Source organism: Callospermophilus lateralis, chromosome 2 (assembly GCF_048772815.1).
Source record: "Callospermophilus lateralis isolate mCalLat2 chromosome 2, mCalLat2.hap1, whole genome shotgun sequence".
NCBI classification, from domain to species: Eukaryota; Metazoa; Chordata; class Mammalia; order Rodentia; family Sciuridae; genus Callospermophilus; species Callospermophilus lateralis.
Window position 1 is genome coordinate 65,287,931 of NC_135306.1, and position 17,774 is coordinate 65,305,704.

At 38.8% G+C, this 17,774-nt stretch overlaps 1 long non-coding RNA gene across 1 annotated transcript in view; it reads left to right on the forward strand.

Annotated features, from left to right (window-relative positions):
• The window catches only part of LOC143392491 (uncharacterized), a 78,185-nt gene extending 60,805 nt beyond the window's left edge, over positions 1–17,380 (forward strand). Inside the window, exons 2-4 of the long non-coding RNA XR_013090368.2 lie at positions 9,148–9,242; positions 15,002–15,151; positions 17,154–17,380. This is a non-coding gene — a long non-coding RNA (uncharacterized LOC143392491). The remainder of the gene's footprint in view (positions 1–9,147; positions 9,243–15,001; positions 15,152–17,153) is intronic.
• Positions 17,381–17,774: the final 394 nt, after the last annotated feature.

Genomic DNA, 17,774 nt, shown 5'->3' on the forward strand with positions numbered 1-17,774 from the left:
GAAAAGATACCAAATTCACCTGTTTTTTCTTAAAAAAAAAAAAAAAATATATATATATATATATATATATATATATATATATATGTTTTTTTTAACAATGTAGATTTTTTAAAAAATAGTTTTTAGTTGTAGATGGACACAATACCTTTGTTTTATTTTTATGTGGTTCTGAGGACCGAACCCAGTGCCTCACACATCAGAGGTGAATGCTCTACCACTAAGCTCCAAGTTAACCTCCTCACCTGGTTTTTGTGGAGATCAAATGGAAGATTGTATTTAACTGTCTAATAACCTGATGTACTATGCAAATATGCATTCCTAAATCTGTTTTCTTCAAACTTTATTATTTTTTTTATTATTTCCACACCAAGGAGCCTTTTTTAGATTTTCTCCCCCTAATTGTTCCCATCTCCCATGCAATTTTAGTAACACAAGAGTGCTGTATATCTGTTTCTGCAGTTGGGTAGGGTTGAGGTTAGGAGGGTCACAAATCACTATAAAATCTATGACTTTCAGATCCAGCTTTTGCCCCTTTGGAGAAATATGGACACCATTGATATTGTATATTTTAATTAAAATAGAAGTGAACTCTGAAAGTAGTTTTTTTTAATGATGCTTTAATTACGTATTCAATCAAAAGGAGCTTTACATCCCCTGTTCTACATCTGGAATCTTATTGAGACAGCAACAGAAAACTAAAGTAATACAAGTGATTTGAAATGCTACAGACCGATGGCATTTAAATGTACAAAAATACTCATACAAATGAATGGATATTTAGTGAAAATTGAAAATGCAAAAATATCATCTTATAGAGCCAAAAAATATGAGAAACTGAAGAGAAGATGAAAGCCTCTGGAGAGACGGCTAATCTGAATGTAAGCTTATCATAAAAAGGAGACATAAAAGAAGAATTAGAGGCCATAAGATGGAAGGGTAATTGTGCTGGATAAGAAAGCTGAAGGAAATAAGATGAACTTTTCTTTTCTGTGGGCTAAAGTTACTATAATCACTGGGTTCCTTTTCTCTGCTTTGTTTGAAAAGAAAAGATTAAACACAGCTCAGTCTGCCAAGTGAGGAGCATGTCACACGTTGAGGAAAATTGGAAACATACAGCCTGTGGGTTAACCACCTGGAGATCAAACCCGGGGTCTGGAGTCTTTCAGGATCTGTTGCCTGGCCTGTTTGTATCTATTCCCTTTGTTCTTCACTCCCCAGCAGCCTGTTTTATGTTTATAAATACTCAGCAGAAGGCTCCTGTCTGAGTTTGCAGCCTTATCTCTCACCTTGGCATCTACATAGATTCTCTTCTCTTTTCAGCCAAGCTTCCCAACCTCAGAGCACTTCTTGTGAGTTTCCATTTTCTTAATTTTATTCATAATCCACATTTTTTTTTTGGACTGCCTCCTCTGTACTTCATTTTTGACTCTCATATTTGTAATTTCTTTTAATTCTGTTTCCGTGCTGACAATGAAGGGTGAGGGATGAGCCTTACTTTATAGGCATGTGAAACCCCTCCCCACAGACACAGGAGGTCATAGAGGTAATGGGACCAGAATTCAGGTCTTCCAGCTCAAAATCTGATGCGCTTTCTACTCCTAAGGTAGGGGCCTGCCTAGCACCTTGATTGACATGTTGTACATTTTCAATGTCCATTTTTTTTTTCTGATGATGAATTTATAGGTATATCCCTTTCACTTGCAGAGAGATGAATGATGTGGAATAGAAATACCAAAGTTATCTGCATGATAAATTTTATATTTTATTTCCTGCTCATTTGTTAGCATCTGACAATTGGAATAAAACTTTGAATCTGTGCCATTCTGTCTGAAAATGTTTTGTTGGTGTCCAATATAATGTTTAGTGTTGACTTTGCAGTATGAATATCATTCATGTTGGTTCTATATTGTATATTATAAGTTTTCAGGTATATGTTACAGGTAAGTGATCACATATAAATAGAGGTCTAGGTATTATGCTGGTTATTTTACTCCATGAAGGTAGAATTTTTTTTTTTTTTTTTTTTTTTTTTTTTTTGCACCAGTTTTTGTATCCATAAGCCTAGGCTGGCCCTGAAACATGGTTAGGTCTTAACATGTGCTCATTGAAGTAAAAGAGCTATTGTTTCCCTCCTTCTCCATGTGGGCTGTCAGCCAAGTTCATAACAATTCTCCTTTCTCTGGAAACTCAGAATTGGTGTTGTCTAGTTCTTCCTTGAACTGCTGTACCCAGCTATTCCCAATCATAGTTAATCTCCCAGGTTGAACACCTGGCCATTGCTAGGACTGAGGGTCAGCTTTTAGGGTTAAACATAGATCATATAAATACAGGAGACATTATATAACCATAATGCAAACTAAAGAGTGGAGAAAAAAGACTGAAGCCACTATGTTTCTGCTTGTGATTCCATGAGACACCCTCATAGTAAACTCTCTTTAGTGTTAAAGTTGATTCCTTGATTTTACTTATTTGTAGCTAAAAATTTTCCACCACTACATCAAACTTTCAGATTTCCTTTTCAATAAAGGATAATAGACTAAGTAGAAAATATATCTATAAAGGGAAGACACCACATGTACTTTAAAAATGCTAATCAGAGCTGGAGGTGTAACTCAGTGATGGACAGAGTGCAAGCATGTGCACACCAGGCAGATACAAGGCCCCAGGGCAAGCCCAGCCCCACAGAAAACTAGTGGTGTGTGTGTGTGTGTGTGTGTGTGTGTGTGTGTGTGTGTTAGCAAAGCATTTGGGAATCTTATAGTATTAAAAATGGACTTGTAAATATTGGTAGAATAATGCTGAAGGGCTCTGTAGTTTGTTATTTTCAAACAATAGGGAATTTTTTTTAAAAAGTAGCAGGAAGAGAGTAAAATGATAAATACCTAAAAACTATAGATAACAGCCAACAATAGAGCAAACAGCGGAGTCTGTCTCCGTCCGCCCTGACACAGCAGTCATTATCTCGCATGACTTCCTTCACTTTCTCCATGGAGTCCCGTCCAGTGCAGCCCCAGTCCACCTGTCCAGCCTCTTTTTGTACCCCACTCCCTCCTTGTGTCCCTATGTGGACTGCTTTTTTAGGACCTTTCCTTGCCAAATTCCCCTGCTACATGGCTTTTATACATGGTGTCCTCTCTCCTGGAATATTGTTTTCTGCTGCCTTCACCCAACTTGCTTACGCCTCTTAGATTTTAAAGATCATTCCTAGGTTAACCCAGTATACCTGTCTTTTTTACCAATCATCACTGTAGTATTTCTCTTAGGTTTTCTCTCCATTATCTGGCTGTCTATTCCACTAGACTGTAAGCTCTGTAAGGGCAGGAAATCTCTGCTTTATTGTTTTGATCATAGCATCCAACTGTATGATCAACAAATATTGGATGAATAAATAAATAAATATGTGGAAAGGTATTTAGGTATTTTATTTCTCAGACAGAAATCAAAAGTTAGCAAATAAACATCAATAACAACAACAAAACCAGCCTCTGCTTACGTTGGTTTTCAAAGATGGGATGTATCATTCAGTTATTTGTAATTCATAATTTCTCTCGGATAGTTTGTGAATGATATTATTAATAAAGTTAAAGTCCCTTTTACAAATAAGGGGGTAGGATTATTAGTAAATAAAACATAATTAATGTTCATATTACTTGCAAGCCATACCATAAAAACCTGCCTAACCTGTCATGTCTTTAAATAGTAGTTTTAACCCCTGAGATCTATTAAACCCCTGTCAGCCTTGAGATGGATGCAGGGGATATGGAGGGAAAGAGATCTCCAATTACTAGCAACTCCCAGAGCTCCGTGGAAGGAGGATGCTATCGGAGGCATTTCTAAGGTCTGCAACACTGGTAGTCAGCACGGGTAAAGGTGGAGTAATGCAATGGAGGGGAGTCTCGGGGGCCACTCATAGGAAAGTCTTGCCAGAAAGCCAGATGATATGGTTGACTAGCATAGGTTCCTCTTCCTTTCCCTCAATGTCCCTTTGAAAGTGTGCGCACTTCAATAGAAGACACAACAGCCTGTCTTGCTGGAGGAAGACCTCTCTTTCATCCAGATAATAAAAGTAGTCAAACTTTGTGCAAGCAGGTCTGGGTAAACACTTCATGACAAGAGGAAGAAGATGAAAGGAGATTTCCAAGGTTGAAGGTTTGGTTGGAAACCCTCTGGGAGCCTGGGAGTGAAGGCAATTTGCAAAGGCGATAACAAACAGTGACCACTGGAGAGAAGGGTGGGTGGTCCTCAAGGAATTAAAAGAAAGGAAAAAAAAAAAAACAAAAACAAACACAGGCTACCTGCCTGAGAGTGAGGGCCACAAAAAACCTACTTGTAATGAGGAGATTTTCTGACAAATAGTCCCAGAGCAGAGCTTAGTAGAAGGTCCGGATAGTTCAGTTAAAATTTTCTAGAGAGTATTAATATTATTTTTGGTAGAATAATTTGGTTTCATTCAAAGTTAAGAAGACTCTAACATCCAGAAAATACCAAATTATATAAATAATTACCATGAATTATTTTCACTAAATGAGGTAGTACACAGTACTTAAAAAAAAGAAAAAAAAACTTTATTAGTAAAATTCCAACAAAGAGGGTTGCCTGAAATTAAATCCAGAGTTCCTTCCAAAGAGTTTTGCAAATATCATCTGTGCATAGGAAGAACAGAAATGATGAGAGCACATTTTTCAAGAATACATCTCCACCTTCCCTTTCGCTCAGGAGGTGGCCTCTTATTTGCAGCTGTTGGATGTAACCAGTGAACCGAGTACTTGAAACCAATTTGCTGGTTTGAGAAGAGGTTATTGATTCTCACAGCATGTAATGTATACACTTAGAAAATTTCATTGTTTAACTCTGCATGCGGATGATTCTTGCCTTAGACTACTTTAAGTCAGGCAGATGGAAGGCTATATGGACTCTCCTTGTTTTAGCGAAGACTTCAGAGGAGTTGAAAAATGTTTAACAGATCCAAATGTTGCCTTGAGTTAGTTAAAAATACCTCTACATGCTTCTCAGAAAATGTCGGGTTAGGTGAGGGACAGTCTTGTAAGCATGTGCTTTGTTTTGAGGAAAGATGTTGGGAGAGAAATTTCTGGGCATTTTGTATGATACCAAGAAGGCGATGGCAGTGAATGACATCATACCAAATTAAGTAAAAATATTTCTGGCTATTGTTTAAAATGACCACTGCTTGAGCTGTTTGTGATTTATCATTTTCAGAATTGCAAAGCCTAATCAGCATATTCTTTGCATAGTATCAGCATTATAGTTTGATGAACTATATTTGTGTTCTTGAAGTAGAAGGAAGCTTCCTCTGACACTGATGGAAAGGAGAACAGACAGATAGATGACTTTGTGCATTTGTATTTCTTTTTATTACTTAATAATAAAAGTTCAACTGCATAATTAATGTTCAATTCTTTGGATGGGTGAAAATAGACAAAAAAACTCAGCAATTTGAGGTCAATGTATTTCGTGGGTATTTTCTAATAATACATGTGAGATGACGAAGGCACACATTACTGAATGTCTCCCTTTAAGTCTTGGAAATGCAGGTCCCACCCTCTCTAATTCCTTACCTTTTCCCTAGAAATATTACTAATACCCTTGGGAGGTTTGTTCCACTAGAGAGTCTGACATTTTGAACCAATTTGAGCAGCACTGTTAGCAGGAGGAAATGACTTATTGTTCCCAATCACCATTCATAAGGTGATCATTGTGACGCCTAGGAAGGGATTTAATTTGTGACAAGAAAAGTTTCTTTCTGCTTAATGGGGAGCCACATCCCCTGAGCCTTACCTGGCTGGGATTATGGTGAGAGATAGGTCCTATGGGTATTTATTGACTTGAACTGAGGGGTCTTTCTAATATAGAGTTTTTTTTAAAAAAATGAATATCCTTAGAGCCTTGTTTGGGGAGGTCATTAGTGGAGAAAAGAATCAGGGTAATATTTTTCTCAAACATCTTTATCATTGGTTTTGATTTTATGTTTAAATCAACAAATTGTTTCTCTTGCAGGCCTCATGGTTGATAGAAAGACTATCATATGAACCTCAGATGGTAAATGAAATTGAAAGAATGACTCTAGCATTTATCCAAAGGCATGATCCGAGGGATGAAAAGGGACAGAAGTCTCCATGAACAGGGCAAGAGACAAGCAAGCCATGTGTGACCAGGTGGTGGTATCAGAAGTATCTAATTTCCTGTTAGGATTATAACATGTGAAGCTCGTCAAGCACAAGAGCCCCACTTACAGATCTTGTGTTACAGGTTTCCAAAGACTGTGCAGCAAGCATACCAGCCATATCATTCACCTAAGTTAATTGTTAGACTTCCAGAGTATTATGTGCTTTGGTGATTTTCAGCCTGGGATCTTTCTGCTACATCTATTGAGGAGCCCTCCAGAGAGTCGGCCACAGCACTGAGCCTTAGGAGGTGACATTTGCCATCTTTAGGTCTCAGAATCACCTTGGGATTTTACCTCGTAGTCCTGTCGAGGACAGGTCACCTAAAAATGAAATTCTGAGACACAAGAATAAGATGCGCTATAAAGAAAATGTCCCTCTTGCTCAAGGGATAAACTCAACTTAAAGGGGTGGAAAGAACACTGTTGCAGAATGATATTTTTTTTTAAAGAGAGAGGGAGAGAGGGAGAGAGAGAGAGAGAATTTTTTTTTAATATTTATTTTTTAGTTATCAGTGGACACAACATCTTTGCTTTGTACGTGGTGCTGAGGATCAAACCCGGGCCGCACGCATGCCAGGCGAGAGTGCTACCACTTGAGCCACATCCCCAGCCCGCAGAATGATATTTTAATAGATGATCCTCCCCCATTGCCAGCAGCTCCTGTTGCCTCTGCTTCTATCCACAAAAAAGAAGTTTCAACAAAGATCAAGGGAAAAAAAAAAGCCTTTTGATTTTCAAAAGGCAAGACCCTGAGGGCACTTGACATTGAAACTGTATGATGATTTGGAGCAGGGCTTCTAGCCCTGGTTGGACATAAGGTTTTCCAGATGTGCTATTAGGGCAGTAAGGATAGGGCTGGGTCCAGGGAAGCAAAGAGAGCAGGTAAATGCGGGTGGGGAGAGGAGAAGACGAGGGAAGAGAAGACAGAAGGATAGAGGGGAAGCAGAGGGCATTGTTAGATGCCCCTGGACCCTCTCTTCTTTGAGAAAGAGATTCCAGACCCAGATCCCCAGAAGGGAAAGTCCTGGATGACAGAAAACCCAGATGGCTAGAGGTTCCCATCACTTCCCAAGTAGACCCCAAGAAGACTCTAAAACCCCAGAACAGAAATGAATAAGTGGTGTGTAGAGGACAGATGGTCTGAGCTGGCCTCAAGGGGTTGAGCACATCTGGCACAGTGTGCAAGTGTTAGAATGAATCCTCTGTGCTCTGCCATCAGCACAGTAATAAAGGACCCAGAGCTTCCTAGCATCCCTGTGGCCAGAAAACAGTGCAGTCAATCCTCCTGTGTCAGTGGCTGAGAGAGAGTGTACCTGAAGCCTCAGACTGGGCAACAGCTCAATAGCAAGACTCATAGGAACCAGATGTCTCAGGCATGCTGGTGCAAAGCCAGCATCACACAGAGCTGGCCTGCCTCCCCCATTCCCCTGCTCCAATGCAGCCCCCTGGGACAGGGGTTGAGGAAGCAGCATTGAGTGAAGTTATGGTTCTGACACTGGATCTAGGGCCCCAATAGAAAAGTCATCATGGAAAAATAAAGTTATATCTCTTGTGCAATTGTCTGTATGGATGGAGATGTGAACTCAAAGGTGATAGCATGCAATCAATCAATAAATTAAAACACATCAGGCACATCTGACACCACCACTCAGCCCCTCATCTTTGGAATTTGGAATTTTGTGAATATCAGCACAAATCTTGACCATTTTTATGTAGCTAGATTAAGCACAGCCTTTCAGGTTCCGGGGTGTAGCTCACCCAGCTCTGCTTATTTCCTGCTGGCAATGTGGCTGTCACTGTCCTGGGAGCTGTCACTGTTTTCAACCACTGAGCCCTTGAAACAATATCTGAAATTTTGTATCATTCCATTTGATTGATTAGTAATTGTGAGCTCAACAAAATGAAGTTGGAGGGACTGGCATCTCCTTTGTGAAGTTTGGTGGATAAGGCTGTGTATGATTCCTTCTTCCCACAACAACATTTCCCTTTTCCTTGTCCATTCTTTGCCCTTTCTGCACATTTACTCAAACTGCTCCTACTACTCATACTGCACCTCTTCCCTGTCCTTTTGACATCTTCCATTTTCCAAGGCACAATTCAAGTTTCATCTGTTCCCAGATACTTTTTCAGCCCTCTTCATTATTATTATTTTATCCATCTTCCTGGGAGGGGGATTGTTGTTTGTTTGTTTGTTTTAGCACTTCACACACGCTGGCCTGTTATGAAAATCAACTTTGCATGGAGGGTTTGTGTCAGTTCTGGGTTGTCAACCCAGATGAGTTTCATCTTGTGCATCCATAGCACCCACCATGAATTTGGTATCATAACCTGGCAGATATTTTGGTAATTGGAACATAAAAAAGCATTAATGCATATTTGTCAAACTAAATTGAATTTAAAATTATAAAACAAAAGGTAGTGAAGCATGAGACAGATGCTTAAAAGAATTTTTAACTGATCACGTCTTTGATTCCCTTATTGCTTTTCTTCTTTTTACCCCAGTTATTTAAAAAAAATTTTCAAGCATATAAAACAAGTTAAAGAATTGTTCAGTGAAAACTCCTACAATAATCACCTAGCTTTTGTAATATGTATTCTGTGGTGTTTATCTAACTATATCTCTCCATCTATCTATCTTTCTAACCCACCTCTCTGACTTTTAAATATATTTAACGTTTGATAAACCTTTGGAATCAGATCTGGGATTTATTCCTGCATTCAGCCTGTACTTACTGTGTGACCTTGGCTGTGTGTTTAACCTTTGTCTATTTTCCTGTCTGCAAGATAGGAATGGACAATAATGCCTACTTCATAGAGTGGGGTGGAGAGTCAATGAGCTAGGGCATGTAAAAGGCCAGGCACAGTGTGTGTTCAGCACAGGGCAGCAGGAGGAAAAGCAGAGGTGTTTCAAGTCATTGGCACAGATCTGCAATGATAAATGCTTCTGATGTTTTTGTTTCCAGTCTCTGTTTTAGGTCCAGAAGGAAAAGAAATTGATAGGAGATGATCAATTTTAGCCTCTTCTTGGTTGTGAGTGAGAGGTCCCTGGATCTACCAGGTGAGCAACAGGTCATCTGGACTTTGGTATGGAAACTGCATTCAGAATTCCCTGGTATAATTCAAAAGAGCCAATAGTAGAATTACCCATCATCTACTTTCACTGGGACAAGGTGGGGAATCTTATACTTACCTAAAATTCAGGAAAAAAAATTGCTAAAAATGGAGATAACTAGGAGAGAATGTCAGAGAGTTCTGTAGTCATAAAAGTCAATCCCTGAGCTCTTTTATGTAAGGGTTTGCAAATTTTCTGAGTGTGAGTTTTCATGAGTACAACTTTTTGCTATAAGACTGTAGAATAAATATCCCATTACTGGAACCATTTTTTAAATTATGCTTCAGCTCATCTTGCCCCTGAAAGTGCTCTGTAAACTGATGGTTGGATAATGCAGATTACCTTCTCTGTGGCCTCAGACCAAGCACCCTTTGGGACATTGGATGAGTGGGAAAAGAGAAATCCCATCCTTGTTTTTTGCCTCACTCTCACATATCTACCCCTTGCATAGTCATTACAATATCCTTCACTTAGTTAATCATGTTCGGTACAGGATGGTGTGAACACCGTGGTTGAACGAAATTATCATCTGTTCATGTGAATAATTTTCTGTGGCACATTTAGAGTTGGACCTTTTCATTACAAATTTGCATTAGTGTATGCCTACTGAGTTGTCCCTTGATGAAACAGAAAATTCCTGATGTCACTTGATGGTTTGCAATTTAGATAACATGTCATATTAATCTGTGGAACTCTGAACACAAGTGCCTATTCCCCCGTAGCCCCACCCTGCAAGTGGATAGCCATTGTTAGTGGATCTTAAGGTAGCATACTGGAATCCACATTTTTTAAAGTCTCTACAAATTATTTTACTTCAGAGCGAGAGTTAAGAACTACCTCTTGACTGTAATCTGTACAGTTCTTCTTAATAAAGTGAATGAGAGGCATAGTGTGTCTTTTGAGATGCAAAATCTTGATTGACTTTTTATATTTTACTTTGCTTTTAATCAGTTGATGGCCATAAAATGGAAAACCAGCTGAACTGAAATGACTAGGAATTTTTATAAAGTAGAATAAGTTGTGTGTAGAATGGAGAAAAGGACAATCAAGTAGAGCAGTTGGGTAGACTCAGGTAAAGTGAAGAGGAGCCAGGAAAGACTGTCATAGCCAACTGAGAAAGCAGTGCTGGGAGCATTGGATAAAGGGTATAGCCTAGGACACAATGGCAGATATACAAAAGAACTTGCCATATTTTCTAACACATCCGTATTTGACATTTTAACATTCCAGTTATCTGTTGACCTGGTACCATTGGGACATAATTGTCATTGCTTACACAGAGCAACTTTCGTTATTATGGTGGCATTACTGGATAACTCCAACTACTCAAAGTTTCAGTGGACAAAGTATTTATGGGTAAAAGAAAAATCCTGGTTGTTTTTTTTTTTAAATTAATTTTTATTGTTGGTTGTTCAAAACATTACATAGATCTTGATATATCATATTTCACACTTTGATTCAAGTGGGATATGAACTCCCATTTTTACCCCGTATACAGATTGCAGAATCACATCAGTTGCACAACCATTGATTTACATATTGCCATTCTGGTGTCTGTTGTATTCTGCTGCCTTTCCTATCCTCTACTATCCCCCCTCCCCCTCCCCTCCCCTCTTCTCTCTCTACCCCCTCTACTGTAATTCATTTCTCCCCCTTATATTTTTCCCCCTTTCCCCTCACTTCCTCTTGTATGTAATTTTGTATACCCCTGAGGGTCTCCTTCCATTTACATGCAATTTCCCTTCTCTCTCCCTTTCCCTCCCACCTCTCATCCCTGTTTAATGTTAATCTTCTTCTCATGCTCTTAGTCCCTACTCTGTTCTTAGTTACTCTCCTTATATCAAAGAAGACATTTGGCATTTGTTTTTAAGGGATTGGCTAGCTTCACTTAGTATAATCTGCTCTAATGCCATCCATTTCCCTCCAAATTCTATGATTTTGTCATTTTTTAATGCAGAGTAATACTCCATTGTGTATAAATGCCACATTTTTTTTTATCCATTCGTCTATTGAAGGGCATCTAGGTTGGTTCCACAAAAATCCTGGTTGTTTGAGAATCTACTGTTGTCATCTGCTGGTTAGATTTTTTTTTTTTAAAAGGAAGAAAGTAACACCATCAAAGCTTATTGATTTTTAGTTCCTGAGAAGAAAATTCTGGAGATAATAGTGGAATCCTTTTGAAATAAATGCAGAGTTCTTAATATACTTGATGACACAGATTCCAATATCATATGAAAAATGGGAACAAATATGCCAGTTCTGAATTGAAAAGTGACTCAGAAGAGTTGAACTCTAGATGTGAAGAAGTTTGGGGTACAATATAATTGGAAGCATTTTTTTTTTCTCTTAGGGTATATTGCTTGGTACTTTCACTAGAGCTCTTACTGTTCTAATAGTCTCAGGATTCTCAAGTGCAGACCTATGGGGTCTTCAGTTCAGGTAATATGGCATTTGTATTGTTTTTGCAAAGGAGAATATTGAAGATTTTCAACTCCAAATAGAACCCCATTGTTGGTAAATGACTGCCAATTAAAATTGATAAATATATGCAAAACTATTGAGAGGGCCCAATGAATCACAGATTTATGTGTATATAACTTCCATTAAGTCTAGCTTCTGAGACCTGAAAAACAGAGAGAAAAAATCATTTTATAATTAAGAAGGAATTATTTCTATTTTTGAAGACCTATGTAGAAAATGAACATGAACTGATAGATAAGCTTTCAAAAGACTTTCACAAGGTCCATTCTGGGGACAATTAGAATAACAATGAAAAAGAATCACCATTGAAATAGAATTGGGTGGCAGGAGAGAAAGACAATGAGACAATTTGAAGGTTTGGCTTAAGCACTCCAAATTGCTCTTTGGCATTATAACATCTAGGTGGTCAGCTTTTGTCATTCTCCTGTTCTTGGGCAAGAGTTCTTCTGAGAAGTAGTCATTGTATCAAGACCCAGATGCCTTAGCGTATACCTCAAGAACCACAATCCATGTGTTAGTGAGATTTTTGTCAATATGACCAAAATACCTGACAAAAATAACTTAAAGGAAGAAAAATCTATTCTGGTTCATTGTTTCAGAGATTCAGTCCATAGATGGCCAACTCCACTGTTCAAGGCTGGAGGTGAAACAGAAGATTGTGGTGGAAGGGCATGGAGGAGGAAAGCTATTCAGATCATGGTGGCCAGGAAACAGAGAGAGAGAGAAGGAGGACAATATGTAATCCAAAATGCCACACTTCCAGTGACCTGCTTCTTTCAGCTATGTCCCATCTGCTTACAATCATCACCCAGTGTAGTCGTCCTTCAAATGGTTAATTCATGCAATGAATTAATACAATGATGAGGTTATAGCTGTCATGATCTAATGATTTCAACTCTGAACATTCCTGCATTAACACAAGAGCTTTTGAGGGATTCCTCATATCCAAACTATAGCAATCTACAAGTACCATTCGTCTTCCACATGCTGCTTTTGAATATGTCAAAAAAAAAAAAAAGCTCTCAAATCGACCTCAGGTTGCTCTTCTCCAAACCAAACATCCCATTCTTCAAAGATTCATAATCTAGGGCTGGGGATGTGGCTCAAGCGTTAGCGCGCTCGCCTGGCATGCCTGCAGCCCAGGTTAGATCCTCAGCACCACATACAAACATAGATGTTGTGTCTGCCGAAAACTAAAAAATAAATAAAACTCTCTCTCTCTCTCTCAAAAAAAAAAAAAGATTCATAATCTATCTCCTGGAGGCTCTTCCCATCCTTGAGTCTCTCTTCTGAATATCCTGCAGTCTATATTCTTCATAACTCGCAAATACAGTTCTTATTTGTCCACAAGTCTTAGTTTTTGGCTATATTCAAAGTTTAGTTCTAGCAACCCTTCTCAAAAGATTTCTGATTAGAATAACACCATACATGGTCAACCTACTTGGAATTGGATTGAGTGCAATATCTGAGGAGTGTCTGAAGAGCAACTCTTAGAGCAGAGGTCTTACTGCCTGACTCTACTTTATACAAGCACAGCCAAATAAATGTGTCAATGACCTGGTCCACGTACACATGGTTGCCTCATGCTAAGCTTGTGGTGACTGCTGTCCTCAAATCTTCTTCACACTGAGGACACAAATCCACATCTTCCCCACGGAGTTCTTGAGCTGGTTGTTCTTCGGCATCTATTCCTACTAAATTTCATGATGTTGGGATTCAAGCCATTGCCATCTGTCCAGAACTTTGTTATCCAAAATGCTGACACTCCTTTCCATTTTGGTTATCAAAAGATATAACCTTGCTTTTCTGTATCACCATCAAAATTATTGATTTAGAATATTACATGGAATAGTCTTGTAGTTCTTTGCCTCTTTCCAGTTTTTCACATCATAAAGGTCATTTAATATCACAAATTCAATTTCAGGATCATCCAGGCCTCATATTTCTGGCTTTTGCCTGAAAATATTTTGGAATATTTAGCAAATGCCTTTTGAAACTTCAGCTGTCAAATATAGAAAGCCTTTTCCTAATTTATGTATCTAGATCCTAATAAATAGATTAGATTAGAAGAGAAAAGAGATTAAAAATAGACTTAAGTCTAATATGACTTCAATAATTCACTATTTTTTTTTGGTGTGTTTTTTGATGTTGTTATTGTTTTTTGCCTCAATAGGGCCTTTGCAATGTCTGGCCCAGGGAATATGAGAGTGCCCAATTAATATTTTTTTCATCCAAGCACAATTTTTCATTGGAAAACAAGCAGATCCTACTCCTGGCTCTTGCTAGAGAAAGAAAACCTATTTCTTTACACCTGTCAAGGTCATCTGCTTTGGGAAGCCCCACACACAGCTTAGGTCCACATCAGAGTATGAATTGACTATTTGCTAATCATGTAAATATTATTGCTGAAATAAAAACATGATTGAGGCTGGAAGTATGAACCAAAAGCAGAAAGTGCCAGCTCTTTAATGTAAGCAATTAATTAGGCATCATCTTTAAGTCTGGTGATAGGTCCCAGGGTGTTAATCAAATCAAATATCACCAGCTGCTGGGAGAACAGGCTCTTTCAGGAAGCATTTCCTACATGGAAGGGGAGAGGAATATGGCACTGAAATGGATTTTCTGAGGTTCCAGGCTAAGGACACCTATGGAGGAATTATGAGAAAATGTTGCATAGGCACATCCATGCCAGATTAGACAAACTGTGCTGAGTAGCTGAAGTTATGGAAAAACCTAAATTTGGAAGCCAGACAGAGCCAATGCCAAATTCTCCTTTTCCTAGCCTTGGAAAAATCACGTGATTTGTGTGAGCCTTATTTTCTTCAGCTTTAAAATAGGGGAGACAACACCAACTGATAGGTTTTTATAAGGATGAGAGGACACATGGGCAGCACCCAGCACCATGCTCAGCCTTCAGGAAGGATTGTGCATGACAGTGGGTTGGTAGTGATGTGGTAGTAGTAAATGAGTAGTTGGGTTCTGGTGTCCACTTTGATCTTGGGCATACCCTTAAGCTTGGCTTCTCCATCTCTGAAAAGGCAGAAGTGGGGTAGAGGATGCACCAGAGCTAATGGCCCGCCATTCTTTGACAGGGATCAGAATTAGGGATGTTTTGTGATAAGGGCATTGAGACAAGGCAGAAGTCCACTGACATGAGGGAGGGACCATCAGCAACGTTCCACAGAGAGTTCATTTTCTCCACTCCAAACTTCTCTTCCACACAGCAGCCTGGAGACCACCTGAAGGGAGCTTCATCGTTGGTCCTTACCACCCCACCTACCTGGCTGTCACCACGGGCCAGGCCCAACAAGAAGCATCTTTGTTCAAAACAGAATGACATTTATCACTGCCACTAGGGCACCTTAAAGGAAAAAGTAAGTTTGTGATGTTGGGGAGGAAGGCCTGTCTTGAACTATTAGGCTATTTAAAATAACATTTTTCTTTTTCTTCTAATTGCAAATTAATACATGACTGATGCAGAGAGTTATGAACACACTAGTTTAAAGACCACCATCATTAACATTCTATGCATGTTCTTTCAGTCATTTACATATAAACTAAAAATGACCTCACACCATTGCCCTGATAGTAACTTTTCTGGGTATTCTCTCTCCACATACCCATTTCATTTATGCTGTTTAAGTTTGCTGATTTCCATTAATAGTAATTCCTTAGTTATTTAGCAAAGGTGTCTGAAATGAGATGATTGCCCCTAAGCCATACGCAAAGTACATTAGGGAATGAGAAGAAAATTTTAGAGTTTATGTTAATGCTTTTACTTTTTTTTTTTTTTGGTATGAGGGATTGAACCTAAAGGCACTGACCACTGAGCCACATCCCCAGCCCTATTTTGTATTTTATTTAGAGACAGGGTCTTGTTAGTTGCTTAGTGCCTTGCTTTTGCTGAGACTGGCTTTGAACTGGTGATCCTCCTGCCCTGAGCCCCCCAAGATGCTGGGATTACAGGCATGTAGCACTGTGCCCAGCTATACTTTTACTTCTTATCAAGAGTGTGTGTGTGTGTGTGTGTGTGTGTGTGTGTATTTCATAACATGGAAAAATAAGTCTGGAGGTAGAGAGTCCTGAAGTGGAACAGTGATCCCAGGGATTGAAGCTATTTCCAACTCTGCTCTTCTGCCCTCATGGGCAGGCACCAGCCTCAAGCCTGTAATATGGCTGCTGCGAATATATATATTACACTCACATTTCAAACATGAATAATGGGAGTAGGTTCCAGGCAATTGTTTTCATCTACCAAGGCTTTGCTTTTTATTCAAGAAGATGTCTTCCTTTCCATTGGTCAAGTCAAAGGAAGCTGAGAAATTGAAAATTTTAGGTTTCATCTTCTTTGGCAATAGAAGTCAAGGGCATGGGAAACTGTGAACCACTTGAGGGTAGGTAATCCATAGGGTTTGCCAAAGTCTTTTCCCTGGAAAAGTGCATGCACTTGTACATGTGTACTCACACACAAACCCAAGTTGTTATGCAATTTCAGGGGGTTATCAGCTAAATGTGTGTGTGGGGAGGTACCCATTCCAAAGGGCCAAATTGAGAACCACCACTTGAATGGATGTTGTGTTCAGCCCCAGTCAAGAAGTGGGAGAGGAGCAACAGGAAATGGAGAAAGAAGAAAAAGTGGGAAAAATGTGAATGGGAGTGCCAGATAGAACAGAGTGGCCATGAAAGTTATAAACAGCAGATATTATAATAACAGTAAAAAATAAATACAACAGCAAAGAGAAAAAGAGATTATAGAAATTGTACAATGGGGAAAAGGGAAAAGTCACTTATGTGTTTGAAGCTTAAGGAAATATATCCTCCAGACAGACTAGAATTGAGCTCACCAAGTGAGTTGAGGCTGGCAGTGCAGTGGGTGGGGAACTAAGCCACTGCCAGCCTCAACTCACTTGGTGAGCTCAATTCTAGTCTGTAGAGTCATTGGTTTTTGCTTCAGTAGAGTCATTGGTTTTTCGTCATAAATTCAAGAGGGTTCTCCAGAAATTTGAAGATTTGAAGTCTGATAGAGAATAGTCAAGCAATAAGCTCCGTTCCATAAAATTCTGCCAAGTGATATTTAATTAGGCATTATAAATAATTTCTAGTGAAGTTTATTGTGGCAACTTACAGTTAGTTCCCTACAGATTTGTAGGAAGTGATCAAGATATTTGGGGTTATATATGATTTGCCAAAGCCATACACACATGCAGCAAAATAATTAGCACCATCATCCCCCAAATATCCTACAGAACCTATGACAAATTTCCCCCAGGTGGAAAAATCACAGGTCCCTCAGCATCTTTGGCCTATTAGTAATTGAAGACAAAGGTTTTTAAGAGCAACAAAGGTATATTTGAATCATGTGTATTTTATCCCTAGGGAAATTGATGATGGTATAAAAGAAGGTCATCGTATTGGAAAAGAAGTATAAAAAAAGTGGAAATCATGAAGCTGCAAAAGAACTCAGCAGAAATAAAGAGAAAAAAAATCCCTGATTTCTGAGCACATTTTATATCCTGAACCATTTTATAGAAATGAAGGAACTAATTTATTTTTATAACACATTCCAAGTGTCACACAGAAAGTTTTTATGCTTCCAAGCACTCAGCAAGGTAAGAAGTTAAAGAGTTTATAATTTTTACCTATGTCTAACCCAGAGTGAACCCAAAGTATGAATAAAGAGGACCAGTGGATTTAAAATCTTGGGTTTTAGGGACAGAATACCCAGGATGGGATCTTAGCTCCATCAACTCATCAGTTGTATGATCTGGGGACACATTTAAGTTACTTTGCTTCTCTGTCCCATTTCTTCATGCATACAATAGAAATACCTGCTTCATGGAATGGTTTTGATGATTAAATGGTTAATCCATGTAAAACTGCAGAAAAACGGCATGATAAACATTCTGATTGTTACAGAAACACATGGATAGGTGTATTAGTAAGTTTTCCATCACTGGAAAAATACCTGAGAGAGTCAACTAAAGGAGGGAAGGGTTA